The sequence below is a fragment of the Salmo salar genome, chromosome ssa05 (assembly GCF_905237065.1).
Source record: "Salmo salar chromosome ssa05, Ssal_v3.1, whole genome shotgun sequence".
Classification (NCBI taxonomy): Eukaryota; Metazoa; Chordata; class Actinopteri; order Salmoniformes; family Salmonidae; genus Salmo; species Salmo salar.
In genome coordinates this window covers 52,085,704-52,101,736 of record NC_059446.1, presented here as the reverse complement: position 1 = coordinate 52,101,736, position 16,033 = coordinate 52,085,704, and the positions used below count along the sequence as shown (strand labels likewise).

Sequence of the window (16,033 nt, the reverse complement as noted above, 5' to 3'; positions counted from 1 at the left end):
CATTAGTGACTGTAAAAACATGGCAGTATTAGAATAGGGCTTCATGTTTCCTCATGACGACCAACGGAGCGCCTTGGCAATAAAGGCACCCACTCAGCAAAATATTTATATAAGAATTTATAAAACGACTGTTCATCTGTTTCATTTAAAGGGCTGCATGTCAAAAGACAGTGAAGGATTTCAGGCATTATTTCAGTAAACCTAGTTACGAGTGACCGGTCTTCTCCCTGCGAGGGGATTGAAAGTGAAGTTGATTGAAGCTGTCATTCATTGCACATGTCGTTACTGGTTCGTTATATTAGAGTTATTATGTTTTTTCGGTGTATTTTCTCAGTCAAGTATGGTAGTATCTAATTACTTGGCACTCCCCAAGGTTCAGTTTTGAGGCCATTGTTTTTCACTGTTAAAGAGACATGGAGATTCAGGTTTGACATGCACACTGTGGGCTTTGCCATTTGTCCCAGTGTCTTCTATGGAGGAAAGTTGATTTGTTTGTTGTTTGGATTGTGGTTGTGAAGCACTTCATATCAATTGACTGATAGGTAAGAGTTAGGGCTATGTACATGTGGCCCACGCTTTTGATTTGATGATATTTACAGACCATTTTAAGTTTTTCAGTCATACTTTGAGGTTTAGAGTCCTCAGACATGTTTTGCTCAATTTGTATTCATTTTGTTATTTATTTGTTAATAATAATTTGTTAGTAACACTCCCCTGTATATGTATGTACACACACACACACACACACACACACACACACACACACACACACACACACACACACACACACACACACACACACACACACACACACACACACACACACACACACACACACACATTTACGCTCAAAGTAGGCTAGAGGGTGAACACAAACACATTTCAAGGTTGTTCTTTCAGACAGATACAGGTCCAACTCCTTTTGAAATGGCTCAAACATAATTGTTAGTAAAATTTATATATTCTTTTCCTCCTCATATTTTCCATCCTTCCCTTTCCTCCTTCCCTCCTCCCCCTCCCCCTCTTCCTCTCTCTGCTCTCCCTCTGTCCTTCTCTTTTCATCTTAGCCTGATAAGTCCGCCCTGACTGCCAAGAGTGCCGAGTATCACTGCTCGCTAGTTTTTTTCTTCATGTTCTTCTCACAGTGCACTGAAGCCATGTCACAATTTCTCAGGGAGTTTTGATGCCTAGATGTCTCCTGTCCGGGGCAATCTCGTCTGGGCCCCGAGTGCCGGCCCTATCCGATCTGAACTCCGCTGCCTAGCTGCGGGTCAGCCTTCACGGCCGATTAGTGTTGGAGCGCCACTTTGGTCGCAAGTTGTCGGGAGCGCTTATCGTGAAGATCAACAGCGATCAGTCTTGCCGCTCGCTCTGCTCCTCTCTCCTCCCCACTCCCTCGTCCGCCTCTCTTTCTCTCGCTGAACCCTTTCTATCTCCTTCCACTTTCTCTAGTGCTGTCTCTCTCCCTTCGCCTCCTCTGTCTCCCCTCCTCCTCACCCTCTCTCCCTTTTTCCTATTTTTCTCACATCACGCTATCTCTCCATCCTTCTCTCTCTCGCGCTCTCTCTCTCCATCCTTCTCTCTCTCTCTCTCTCTCTCTCCATCCTTCTCTCTCTTCCATCCTCTTTCTCCCTCTATCCCCTCTCTCCCCCCTTTCCCTCTCCTCTCTCTCTCCTCCGTCTTCTCCCTCTCTCTCCGTCTGTCTGTGTGTGCCGTCAGGGCTTGTCTCTAGCCAGAGATGAGGTTTGTCGTGTTTGGCCTGTCAGAGGGGGTAGTGTCAGTAACGGGAGCGGCTGGTTCCTGTGACAGCGCCGGAGGGGCGACTAGTCCTAGCAGAGTGCAGCCGTCACCCCGTGACACGCTCAGTGTCACCGATCCCCCCATCCTGGTGACATGGCATCCTCCTAGTCCTCTGCTGGCCTTTTCCCCGTCTCTGGGTAGTCAGTCACTCGCCCATGCAGTCATTCAGTCCTTCACTAGCTTACACAGTCCCTAACCCAGTCTCTAAATCATTCGCTAGTCCACTCACGAAGTCACTCACTCACTTTTGAGTGAACGTGGACAGAGAGAACGATATGTTTTTGCATGATCAGAGCCGTTGTTATGTGAGGTAATCAGAATGGCTATTGAGTTAGCTATTAATGGACAGGAGACAAAGGTTTACAGACAGGAAACCAGAAACATCTTCTTAAGTTGATCTGATGTCAAACTGAACAACCTGACTGAAGGGATAGATAGGTAGATATCTAGATAGATAGGTAGATAAAAGCTGGCGTACTCTGTGGGACTAAATATGTGTAATTCAATCTGGCCTTGGCGAGTGCGCAGCAGTGACAAATGGATGCGGCGTCTGAAATCCCCCATCCGAGAGACGGTATCAGTTTTTGCTTTAATTACCAGCCCCAGTAATGTTTCCTATCCATAACTGTCGGCCCAGTAGAATGCTTCCTGGCAGAGGGGTGAGGGCCCTGTCTCCTCTCTCAGTGGGCCTCCTGTCTCCTCTTCCTCCCATCCGTCTATCCTCCCTCCTTCCCTCCCCCATCCTCCCCTCTGCGCTGAGCGCATCTTTCATTTCAATATTTATGCCTCATCCGAGAAAGTTCAAAGTCATGGTAAGGAGGCATAAACTTTTTTTTTCCTTCCCTGCCGGTTTGCTCCTCCTGCCTCCCCGTCGACAGTGTTGGACCCCGCTGCCCTGCCTGCCTGCTTCCTTGGTGATAGGGATGGTCTCTCTCTCTCAATGCCCTGGGTAGGGCCTCTCAGCAGCAGGGGAGATCGGGGGGGCGACAGAGAGGGGGCCTGAGTGGGAGAGTTATGCCAGGGTGCGGCGGCAGTGGCAGGAACCCCACCCGGCCGCCACTGTGTCTCCCCATCAGACCAACCCCGGCAGGGGGATTCATTCACGGGCCAGGAAGGTGGGGGCCGAAGGGTGGGAGGAAGGAGGAAACGTCTAGTCTGGGTATAAATCCCACCGACTGACTATCCGACCATCTATCCATTCCTCAGAACGAGCCCAAATAAATAAAGTGTCCTACAAGTCTTACGCCATAAAGAGACGGTGTGACAGGCGGCGCACGGTATTAGATTAGCCTAATTACAGTGTCATAAAGTTTCAGGTGCCCACAGCGTGACGTCACGCACGCTAGCCTAGGCTTTAATAGCCATTACAGCCACCCTCTCCACTCGCTGGTATTACTGTAAAAGTTGCAGGAAAGCAAATGAAAAGGTCGTCCTCATTTGCATGCCAGCGGCTTCATTAGAATATGCGAAGATGCTAAGGACGGGAGCGGACGCTTTGCATGTGCCGGTTGATTAATGGCTGGCGCATCACCGAACGGGCTGAGACCGCGCCTCCGTCACCCTCATTTGCATGTCATCCTTTATTTACTTATTTATTTATTTATTCATTTACTCTTGAGGACCCGGTGATACATATTGCATTCTGTATGCCGGTGACTGAGGAGGACCTTTGCAATTTAAATGGGGCCTACTTCTTCTTAAGGCCCCGATGCTGGGATTGGCTTTTAAATGGCCATGGTGGCAGAGCTCACTGTTCCTCTCAAGGTTTTCTTCTTCTCTCCACTCAGAAATGTAAACAGGCTACTGTCGTTGTGTGCTGGAAGAACAGACTTCTTTCTATCCACGTTGGGCATAAATGAGGTAACATTTAAACTACCCCAAGAGAATAGTGTTGTTTATTGTGTGCTGAGTCAAAGCCTAGATCTAGTCTGCTAGCTAGCTAGATAGTAGCTACACCGCATTGGCGGTGTGAGTAGTGTGACGTGTAAATGTGTGACTGAGACCGTTCAATTTAATGAGTTAATTATTATTATTTTTTAATTAGGTTGAAGGCACGAAACTCAGTGAGGGTTCAAGCCTTGAGTGGGAGGCAGCATCCACATAATATTGATGTATATTGTGTAGAATCATAAGCGGTACATCAGCCTATAGAATCCCACTATTCTGTGAAAGAGAGGAGACATCTTTATACTTCTTTAACTTGCAGTAAAAGATTGGAGAGTCATAATAATAGGAACACAAAACTTTCACCTTACAAATCTATACATAACTGTATGACCTTCATTGGCTTTACTATAGAGACTTGACTTTCAATATGTGATAAGACTTTCTCTCACGGAATAAGTGCATATTTGATGAGTGAAATAGTTTATTTTCCTCTTCCAGGGAGTGACCTTAGCCGCCCTTCAGCGCAGCGGTAATGAGAGTGGTAGCTAGCATTTCACACACACACACACACACACACACACACACACACACACACACACACACACACACACACACACACACACACACACACACACACACACACACACACACACACACACACACACACACACACACACACACACACACACACACACACACACACACACGCACGTACGCACACACACACACACACACACACACACGTACGCACACACACACATACACACACACACGTACGCACACACATACAGACACACAGAGACACACACAGAGACAGGCAGGCAGCTCAGCCAGCTCTGACATCAGTGCATTACCCTTCACTCAGGCCGGGTAAACGTCAATATGGAGGCCTTATGTTTTATGGATTATCTGCTTTAGGAAAGCTATTGTGAGAGAAACACAACTCTCTCTGTCATGTTCTTTCCATTCGTTTTAATGTGCGAGATCACTCAGAAACAACAAGGCTGACATTAGAGGGTCTTTTTTTCCTTTTCCTGTCTCTCTTTCAAGATCTCTTGACTCCTCCAAATTGAGTGTGGCGTGTTCATATCCTTTGATTCATCGCGAACTCTCATGGATTATTCCATTGCTGAGCGTTGTTTCAGTTTCAGACCTTTACTTGATTTGATATATTGTTGTAAATTGATCTGCTCAGTGAAATCCACACACCTCTGTTCTGTTCTTAAGGTGTGGTAAGAACAAAGCCTTCTGGAAAAATTAAACTTTTTTCTCAACTCTCCGGGCTTCCGGAATTCTTCTATACCATGGGGATTTAATTATTTATTTACCTCTCTCTGTTTTATACGTTTAATTTGTTCTCTGAGGACTGGCAGATACAGTGAACAGCAGTAAACAGACTAAATAAGTCATGTTTGGGCTGTTTTTCTTGGTCTCATCAAGGGCTGTGTTTGTTTTAATCCCCAGGAGGGGGAGAGGGGAGGTCTGGGTAAACGGACCTGAGCACCAGACCCAGCCCTTGTTAGCCCCAGGCAGCCCTGGGTCATGTTCATTAGTTACCAAATGGAGAAAAAAACAGGGAGGTACTACCTGGAATGGTCCAATAAGAAACACACATTTTTGTTTTGTTTTGCAAAGCGTTGTAAATTGTTTTCTATTGTAAATTGTTTCACTAATGAACAGGACCCTGTTATTCCCTCGCAGCCCTGTTAGCCCTGGTTTTGTAATCTGCCCACTGGGGCCGGGGAGGTGGTTCTCTCTCTCTCTCTCTCTCTCTCTCTCTCTCTCTCTCTCTCTCTCTCTCTCTCTCTCTCTCTCTCTCTCTCTCTCTCTCTCTCTCTCTCTCTCTCTCTCTCTCTCTAACCTTAACCATGACCACCCCCACTTACTGCTCCTTGTGGGACAGAATTAGAACAGCCTGCCTGAGACTGAGAAAGTATGTGAACCCTTGGATTTAATAACTGGTTGACCCTCCTTTGGCAGCAATAACCTCAACCAAACGTTTCCTGTAGTTGCGGATCAGACCTGCAGAATGGTCATGAGGAATTTTGGACCATTCCTCTTTACAAAACTGTTTCAGTTCAGCAATAATCTTTGGCTGTCTGGTGTGAATTACTCTCTTGAGGTCATGCCACAGCATCTCAATCGGGTTGCGGTCAGGATTGGGCCACTCCAGAAGGCGTATTTTCTTCTGTTGAATCCATTCTGTTGTTGATTTACTTTGTTTTGGGTCGTTGTCCTGTTGCATCACCCAGCTTCTGTTGAGCATCAATTGGCAGACAGATCTCCTGCAAAACATTCTAACATTCTCCTGCAAAATGTCTTGATAAACTTGGGAATTCATTTTTCCGTCAATGATAGCAAGCTGTCCAGGCCCTGAGGCAGCAAAGCATCCCCAAACCATGATGCTCCCTCCACCATACTTTACAGTTGGGATGACGTTTTGATGTTGGTGTGCTGTGCCGTTTTTTCCTCCAAACATAGTGTTGTGTGTTCCTCCCAAACAACTCAACTGTGGTTTCATCTGTCCACAGAATATTTTTGCCAGTAGCGCTGTGGAACATCCAGGTGCACTTTTGCAAACTTCAGACATTGTTTTTGGACAGCAGTGGCTTCTTCCGTGGTGTCCTCCCATGAACACCATTCTTGTTTAGTGTTTTACATATCGTAGACTAGTCAACAGAGATGTTAGCATGTTCCGGAGATTTCTGTAAGTCTTTAGCTGACGCTCTAGGATTCTTCTTAACCTCATTGAGCATTCTGCGCTGTGCTCTTGCAGTCATCTTTGCAGAACGGCCACTCGTAGGGAGAATAGCAAGCGTGCTGAACTTTCTCCATTTATAGACAATTTGTCTTACCGTGGACTGATGAACATCAAGGCTTTTAGAGATACTTCTGTAACCCTTTCTAGCTTTATGCAAGTCAACAATTCTTAATCTTGGGTCTTCTGAGATCTCTTTTTGTTTGAGGCATGGTTCACATCAGGCAATGCTTCTTGTGACTAGCAAACAAAAATTTTGTGTGTGTTTTTTATAGGGCAAGGCAGCTCTAACCAACATCTCCAATCTCGTCTCATTGATTGGACTCCAGGTTAGCGGACTCCTGACTCCAATTAGCTTTTGGAGCAGTCATAGGGGTTCACATACTTTTTCCAACCTACACTGTGAATGTTTAAATGATGTATTAAATATAGACAAGAAAAATACAACAATTTGTGTGTTATTAGTTTAAGCACACTATGTTTGTCTATTGTTGTGACTGACATTTAAAAAAAAAAAACATTTTTAGTCATTTAGCAGACGCTCTTATCCAGAGCGACTTACAGTAGTGAATGCATACATTTTATACATTTTTTTCCTCCGTACCGGTCCCCCGTGGGAATCGAACCCACAACTCTGGCGTTGCAAACACCATGCTCTACCAACTGAGCCACACGGGACTACAACTGAGATGAAGATCAGATCAAATGTGATGACCAATTTATGCAGAGATCCAGGTCATTCCAAAGGGTTCGCATACTTTTTCTTGCCACTGTATATGAAATTCAGTACAGTAGCCAGTATACATCTATACACATGTTGATATAGCAGTCCTATGTGTAGGTTATGTGTAGGTTACACACCCTTGCATCATTAAAAATAACAAAATAAACGTGGCTTTAAATAACATTCATAGGCTGGAAAAAAAAACAATGCAAATGCAAATAGCGTTGTCGTTTCTCCTTCGCCACCCTTCACCCCCTATACTGCACGGATAGATACCTGCTGAGAGGCCCTCTTAACATAAACCGACCAGCATTACAAATTACGGTTCATCATAGAAATTGTACAGCAAGCTTTTTAAAATACCAATACTGCCAGTGAGGCGCACCATAATTTATCCCTACACGGCTGTTAGTGGCGCTGCTCGTGATTTATTTGGTGTAAGAGAAGTTTTGTTACGAAATATAATGAGCGGCGCTCCTGTTTAATGATTTAACACGGACGGAGGAGAGGAAAAGAGAGGAAGAAAAGCCCATATATTTTTCATATCTCTAACGGCACCGCGGTGAGGAAGAGGGAGACAATAAAGAAGGAATGAAATGAGCGAGGGAAGGCTAACCACCTTTAACAACCGGCAGTTTTGATACATTTCTGCTTTGCTTCTTGAAAATGGGGCTTGTACGTATTCTCATATAAGGGGCGGAACTTTAGTGTGTTACTCATTCTTAGGAGGTGGAGAGGCCTGTTCTCTTCTCTCATAGGCCTGTTCTCTTCTCTCATTCTTAGGAGGTGGAGAGGCCTGTTCTCTTCTCTCATTCTTAGGAAGTGGAGAGGCCTGTTCTCTTCTCTCATTCTTAGGAGGTGGAGAGGCCTGTTCTCTTCTCTCATTCTTAGGAAGTGGAGAGGCCTGTTCTCTTCTCTCATTCTTAGGAAGTGGAGAGGCCTGTTCTCTTCTCTCATTCTTAGGAAGTGGAGAGGCCTGTTCTCTTCTCTCATTCTTAGGAGGTGGAGAGGCCTGTTCTCTTCTCTCATTCTTAGGAAGTGGAGAGGCCTGTTCTCTTCTCTCATTCTTAGGAAGTGGAGAGGCCTGTTCTCTTCTCTCATTCTTAGGAAGTGGAGAGGCCTGTTCTCTTCTCTCATTCTTAGGAGGTGGAGAGGCCTGTTCTCTTCTCTCATTCTTAGGAAGTGGAGAGGCCTGTTCTCTTCTCTCATTCTTAGGAGGTGGAGAGGCCTGTTCTCTTCTCTCATTCTTAGGAGGTGGAGAGGCCTGTTCTCTTCTCTCATTCTTAGGAAGTGGAGAGGCCTGTTCTCTTCTCTCATTCTTAGGTGGTGGAGAGGCCTGTTCTCTTCTCTCATTCTTAGGAAGTGGAGAGGCCTGTTCTCTTCTCTCATTCTTAGGAGGTGGAGAGGCCTGTTCTCTTCTCTCATTCTTAGGAAGTGGAGAGGCCTGTTCTCTTCTCTCATTCTTAGGAGGTGGAGAGGCCTGTTCTCTTCTCTCATTCTTAGGAAGTGGAGAGGCCTGTTCTCTTCTCTCATTCTTAGGAGGTGGAGAGGCCTGTTCTCTTCTCTCATTCTTAGGAAGTGGAGAGGCCTGTTCTCTTCTCTCATTCTTAGGAAGTGGAGAGGCCTGTTCTCTTCTCTCATTCTTAGGAGGTGGAGAGGCCTGTTCTCTTCTCTCATTCTTAGGAGGTGGAGAGGCCTGTTCTCTTCTCTCATTCTTAGGAAGTGGAGAGGCCTGTTCTCTTCTCTCATTCTTAGGAGGTGGAGAGGCCTGTTCTCTTCTCTCATTCTTAGGAGGTGGAGAGGCCTGTTCTCTTCTCTCATTCTTAGGAGGTGGAGAGGCCTGTTCTCTTCTCTCATTCTTAGGAAGTGGAGAGGCCTGTTCTCTTCTCTCATTCTTAGGAGGTGGAGAGGCCTGTTCTCTTCTCTCATTCTTAGGAAGTGGAGAGGCCTGTTCTCTTCTCTCATTCTTAGGAGGTGGAGAGGCCTGTTCTCTTCTCTCATTCTTAGGAGGTGGAGAGGCCTGTTCTCTTCTCTCATTCTTAGGAGGTGGAGAGGCCTGTTCTCTTCTCTCATTCTTAGGAGGTGGAGAGGCCTGTTCTCTTCTCTCATTCTTAGGAGGTGGAGAGGCCTGTTCTCTTCTCTCATTCTTAGGAGGTGGAGAGGCCTGTTCTCTTCTCTCATTCTTAGGAAGTGGAGAGGCCTGTTCTCTTCTCTCATTCTTAGGAGGTGGAGAGGCCTGTTCTCTTCTCTCATTCTTAGGAGGTGGAGAGGCCTGTTCTCTTCTAGTAGCAAACACTAGCTTTTCTTTCTGTTTCTTTTTGTAACCCATATATATACATATATTGTTATTCTGAATATAGGGAGTTTTAAAGGGACAATACCAGATCATTCAAACATGAAACTGCCATCCCGAGTTTTATAAACTGCTCTTCAGATACCATGTATGAATAATTATCATATTTTATATCTTGGAACCGAATACAATAAATTCTCTTTCTTCCTCCTTGTTCAGCATTTTCAAGTTTCTGTTTCTTTTTACTACTTACACATTAAGCCGGTTAATTGGAATACATAATGAAGTCGAATCGCATATTGTGCCAACAGCGCTGCTACGACGCTCAGAGCCAGTGGCTCTTTAACGTTTAAACTGCCGTTGGCAACATAACGACGAGATCAATAATAGATGATTTCACATCATGTTGGCATTCCCTTAAAAAGAAGCCAGATCTGAAAATCTGCTGTTGGTGGAAGAAGACAGGATATTTTATTTCTGTCGCCGAAGTAGTTTCATCTCGCGTCGGTGAACTTTAGGGTCGTCTGCTTCTCTGCATAAAGTGCAGGTGGAACTTTTCTCCCTCTAAATGGTTCTTTAATGGGACGGTGTGCCGAGGAGCTGTGAGCTCTGTGGGGCGCTGCCACTGTCGACGAGGACGGCTGCTCAATCGATCCGTCAGGGCCCCAATACCTGCCTCGGCAACTGATCCAAAATGCAACCCACACACAGACAGAGGAAGAGAAAGAGGGAGAGCTCTTTATGTAGGCTACCACAGAGGCATGCGCACACACACACACACACACACACACACACACACACACACACACACACACACTGGTACGCACACGTGGTGCCGTTTTAAGTGAGAGGTGTCTGTTTTAGTCAACGTCTTGGTGGTGATTGACCATCAACGAATCATTTTAGTTCTTATTTTATATCTATTCAAATGAATCTCCGAATAGACCAAGTACACCAGCAATGGTGTAAAAATCAATTCAGACATTTTATTTATTTAATGGCTGATACATTATGGGATATCTCCACAGGCGGATCTTTTAGAAGCCAGAGCAGTATCGATGGGAAGTCACCCTTCCTCCCGTCAAACGAAGTGACAGCGCCGCACTTCTTTTGTACTTTCTCTCTCGTTCTTTCTCTCTCGTTCTTTCACTCCCTCTTCCTCTTATTCCCTAGTTCCTTCTCTTCCTCCATCTCTCCCTCTCTCTCACCGGACGTATCCCGCTGCCTTTAGATTTGCCTCCGTGCTCTCCCGTTCTACCTCCTATTTATTTATTTTTTTGTCAGTTCGGGGGGCCTTTTCTCCCCGTCAAGCTTACGGCTTCCATTAAACACCTAGACGAGCTGTAGATCCCCAGTCACTAATCTGGGCTCATTCTTTGCAGAATGCCCCTTCTCAATCCTCCGTCTGTCTGTCTCCTGTGATTGCTCTCACGTCAACTCGCGTCTCGACGCTCCGCACTCCTGTCAGGGGATGTGTGTCAGGATCCTTTGTCAGTTTACCCGCCCGTCAAGTCATCGGAGTTTAAACATGTCAACTTACCTGTGAGACGCGCTACAGGCCTTTTGCTATTTCCCCCCCCCCACACACACACACATCACACTGTATTTATATGAAAAGGGAAAGATTTATGTTTACCCAAGTAGGGTATAATTATAGAGTGAATGAGATATGCTGTATAATGTGTGTGTGGCTATGGCTGTTGTTTATTTTGTATTGTATTGGCCATATAATGGAAGTCTCTTTGACCCATTGTTTCTGTGCAGAGATTAGCCTGGGCAGCCACTAGTGGGTTTGATGTGGCCAGCTGGTAATACACTTGTGTTCCCCAGTAACCGGTTCGTACTTAAAACATTCGCCATTCAGGCTGCAAAAGCTTAGATTTCCCCCTTAACTTTATTTAATGGCGGGAAGGCCGATTTTTTTGTTTGTTGTTGTTGTGGGAAAATATGTGTACTTTCTTTGTGAAACATGCTAGAGTGGCTAAATGCTAATCCCGGATGTTGCGTATTGCGTTCAGCCAATCAGGTTGCAGCAGTCAGTTTTTTTTCGCCCCCAACCTAATGTAGCAGGCGTAGAAGAAACGGAACCCCTAGTTAGGGTGCGGAAAGGTGAGTTGGAGAAAAGGTGGAAGGTGGGGGGAAAAGGATGTGGAGAGGGGAGAAAGAGGGAGGGAGGGAGGGAGGGAGATGAAGAGAAGGTGGAAGGGGGAGATGGAGGGGAGGTGGAGAAGGGAGGTAGAAGTCCTCCGTCTGTCAGTCTCCTGTTATTGCCATCACGTCTCGATCCCCCACGCTCCTGTCCGGGGGGGGGTTCAGGATCCTTTGTCAGTTTACTCGCCCGTTAAGTTGTCAGTTTAGACATGTCAACTTACCTTGCTCTTCCCCCCCATCACACTGTATTTATATGAAAAGGCAAAGATTATGTTTACCCAAGTAGGGTATAATTATGGAAACAGAGTGAATGAGATAGGATGTATAATGTGTGTGTATGCCTGGCTATACACACACATTATACAGTGTATTGTATGGTTTATTTTGTATTGACCATATAGTGGAAGTCTGTTTGACCCGTTGTTTCTGTGCAGAGATATGCTCAAATCAGCAGATTGCGGTAAGAATGAAAGGTAGAGAGAGGGATGCGCTCTCTCTCTCACTCGCTCTCACTCTCTCTCACTCCCTCTCGCTCTCACTCTCTCTCTCTCTCTCTCTCTCTCTCACTCCCTCTCTCTCTCACTCCCTCTTTCGCTCTCGCTCTCTCCTGGCGCAGGGGCCTACTGTGAGGATCTGGCTTCCAGTACAGAGGACCTCACAGTTCACCAGGGTTCATCTGAGTAATGGGGTGTGAAGAGGAGCTGAGGGGGAGATGGAGCGGGGAGTAGGGTGTGGCAAGGGGGAGTTGCAGAGAAGGTGGAAGAACGAGATGGAGTGTTGTTGGAGAGGGGAGGTAGAGAGGTGTAAGAAGGGGATGGTGAGGTAAGGGGGGGGCGGCGAGGGCGAAGAGGAGGCGTTCTGTAGAGATACCTGCTGCTAATGCTGAAGTCAGTGAGGGATGGAGGGCACTCCAGCTGTGACATTAAAACAGCAGGTGGACGCCATCATTAGGACTGGCACACGAGGCAGGATGAGCGCCCTCACTAGTCATTTCAACAGGGCCCAGCGGCCCACTGTAGTAGCTCTGTCTCAGGCGGCTTCACCCCACCGAGAGAACTGAGCCGTAGCTCCGTATAGCTCCATAGGAAACACAGACACACAGAGCCCTCTAGAGCTCTCTCTCCTGGGCACGCTGCTGAGTTTGGTGAGGGTTGAGCGATTCACACATCTGGCACCTCTCTCATTCTGCCTAATGACTCGTTGGTCACCCTTACCATTTAGGAGAAAGAGTTTAGTTTGACGAGTAACAAAAAAAATATCCTCTCCGTTTTTATCGTGGTTCACCTTCCTGTATGTGCCATTGTCAAGGCCATCGCACAGGTGACATTGATACTTATAACACCATCAAATGACATGATTTCTGTTTCTGACACAGATGGCAGCAAAGTGCTATTATTTTTTTGATGAATAGGCCCATGGCCCATGTTCATAAAGCATCTCAGAGTGCTGATCTAGGATCAGTTCGGCCTTTTATATACAGAATAATGAATACGTTTATGGACACAGGGACCTGATCTCAGATCAGTACTCCTACTATGAGACTCTTTATGAATACAGGCTAAGTAAAGCAAGCCATGTGTGATGTGATACACCTCTCTCTCTCTCTCTCTCTCTCTCTCTCTCTCTCTCTCTCTCTGTCTCTGTCTCTGTCGTCTGTCTGTCTGTCTGTCTGTCTGTCTGTCTGTCTGTCTGTCTGTCTGTCTGTCTGTCTGTCTGTCTGTCTGTCTGTCTGTCTGTCCCAGAATGCTCTCTGTGTATCCCAGAATGCTTTGTATGTTCTGCACAGGATGGGGCCATTTTGCGCCTCACTGATGCCAGAGGCATCTCCTTAGATCTCCCAACATCCCTTCCGGAATTGAAGATTGAGATTCCCGACCCGAACCATCCAGGAATACTGTTAGGCAAATGAAGTTGTTTGGATCCCATATTGACATGTTATCTCTTCATCTGGTGATGGAGGGAAGAGAAAGAAGTGTAACTTGGGTAATTGAGCCGTGTCTCGCCGCTTATCGGTAAAGCTGCGGCGCGTCACAGAGCTAACGAGGTGTGGCGCACCGATTAATCTAAAGGGAGTGGAACGTGAAACTCCTCCATTTTCTTTTTTTTTATCTCCCTTTAAATTGAGAGCCTCCCTCGAGGCTAAAATAAGGCCTTATTAGTTAAATTCATCTGGGGAAATATGGATATGGATGAATGGCATGGTGAAATGTCCCCTTTTGTTGCTTTTATGATGAAGGCAACAGTCGTTTGAGTAAAGGACGCTCCCTCAAAGCTGTTGGAGGTAGATCCGGTAGATCCTAACCTGAGAGCGGACCTATGGAGAACAGGGGATTAGAAACCTGTTTCAACAAATGGATTTTCTCTTTTCCCACTTAGCCTTGCCCTTCATTTGAACCTGCCGTTTCTGTGGCGCGTATATGCAAGCTTGTCTGTGACTTTCTATGCGCCGTGTGTGCGCGCACACGCGTGTGTTCGTTTGTGTGTGCATGCGTGCGTGTGTCTGTCGTCTCACTTCAGCGGGCCATTGCCAGGTGCCTCCATCAGGCCCTGCCAGTCGTGCCGTCACTGCTTGCTGCCATGCTCAGAATAAACATGTGGGGGGGGAAAGAAGTAAGAGTGAGGGATGCGAATCTCACAACATGCCAGTTTGATTTGTAACCCTCGCTATCAAAGAATGCTAATTTAAATCATATCTTTGCATATGTCTTCATGTCTTTCATGTGCATATGCAAATCGCCCCCGTTGCCTTTCAGCACTCGGTAATTAGGTTTATGAAGGACAGCTGTAATCCATAATTAACGGACATGTTTGCAAGCTCTTTTTTTTCTCACCCCCCCCCCTCCCCCAATGACTTAAACAACCTAGAAAAAGCTAGAGAATGCTAACTTAATTAGCGCGTTTGTTTATTCATAGCTAGTTGAAGCGGTCAGTCAGTCAGTCAGTCAGTCAGTCAGTCAGTGCCACTGCCTCCAGTCACCCAGAGTGTCTCCCTCCCCTGTGGGTTTGGTCTTGTCATTCTCCTTCAGTGGATAGGAGGGCGGTTTAGTCATACTCCCAGGCACCATTCTGGACGGATGGATGGATGGAGACATGGAGCTAGAGAGAAGAAGAAGAAGAAGAGGAGGGAGAGAATGATGATAACAAAACAAAACAGTGGAACATGTTTGAATATTTATATGGGGTGTTAGTTAGCATGGGCTTCCCTCTGGGTGGGGGGGGGGGGGGGTGTGGATGTGGCTCTGGGGCGAAGGTAGGAGAGCAGAAGGACGTGTGTGTTCGTGCGTGTATGTGCGTGCGTGCGTGTGTGGGTGTGTGTGTGTCCAGTAGTAGGGGGAAGATAACATTGTGATATGAATGAACAGTGAAACGATTAGGCTATACGCTCTTTACAACAAAATGACCAATAGAGAGAGTGGAAGTCAGAGAGGCAGATGGAGAGAGACTTTTTGAGAGAACGAGAAACAAACAGGCCAGAGCGGGGTAAATAGAGGAATGGAGAGAGAAACAGAAAGAGAGAGAGAGTAACAGAAAGAGAGCGGGAGAGGGAGAGCGATAAAGAGAGAGAAAGTCCATGAGTCCACAGTGAAGACCAGTGTCTGCAGTAACACTCCAATTCAACGCGGCTGCTGGCTCAACTCTTTTTCCTTCTTTCATTCTCTCTCTCTCTCTCTTTATTTCTTTCCTGTTCCTCTGTCATGTCGTCTTAGATGTGGTCGTTGTCTGTCAGCAGGAACACCGTAATAGGATGTGATTCCTGCTGAATTAAATGGCCAGAGGATGAAACGCTAGGGAAACGGGGCTGATCCCTGACTAGTTAGGCCTGTCATCCCACCATTAGGGCTTCACAAACTGTTTAGGGAATGGAACGAACTTAGGGCTTTGAACACGGTCAGGACATTGTCTTGAAATGGTGTCTCAAATATTTCCTGTGTGTGATATTGTTTCTGTCTGTGTGAGTTTGCGTTTGAGGGTGTATGAGTCCGGGTCGTTGTTGATACACACTCTCTTTGATGTAATGACAGGATATCCAAGGTCGTGTTCAGTAGGCACTCAACGGCTGAAAACGAGGAAAACGGGGAGTTACTACCAGACCAATAAGAAATGACATTTTCTTTTTCTGTTGCGAAGTGTTTTAAAACATATTTTTTGACAGTGTGAAACCCATTGCCTTAGTTAACCTGCTGCATCCTAGTGGCTTTGTCCTGATTACGATTGCAAAGTTTTCCCGAAATCCTAGTTGGAGGATTCCCAGAATCAGGAAGGAATAAACAGGAAATATGGAATCCTCCATCCAGGATTTCTGGAAAGGCAGGGAATTTATTGAAAGTTTTGCAACCCAAATCCTGACATGTTATTGTAAAAAGTCATCTCTGTCTGCCCCCCCCCCCCCGGTTAACCCTTTCATTGACTGTGGTAAAGA

General features: G+C 46.2%; 1 protein-coding gene across 2 annotated transcripts in view; it reads left to right on the top strand.

The window, feature by feature from the left end:
- LOC106605077 (zinc finger protein 407) overlaps positions 1-16,033 on the top strand; it is a 158,443-nt gene that overhangs the window by 48,942 nt on the left and 93,468 nt on the right. The gene's annotated exons all lie outside the window — the stretch shown is intronic.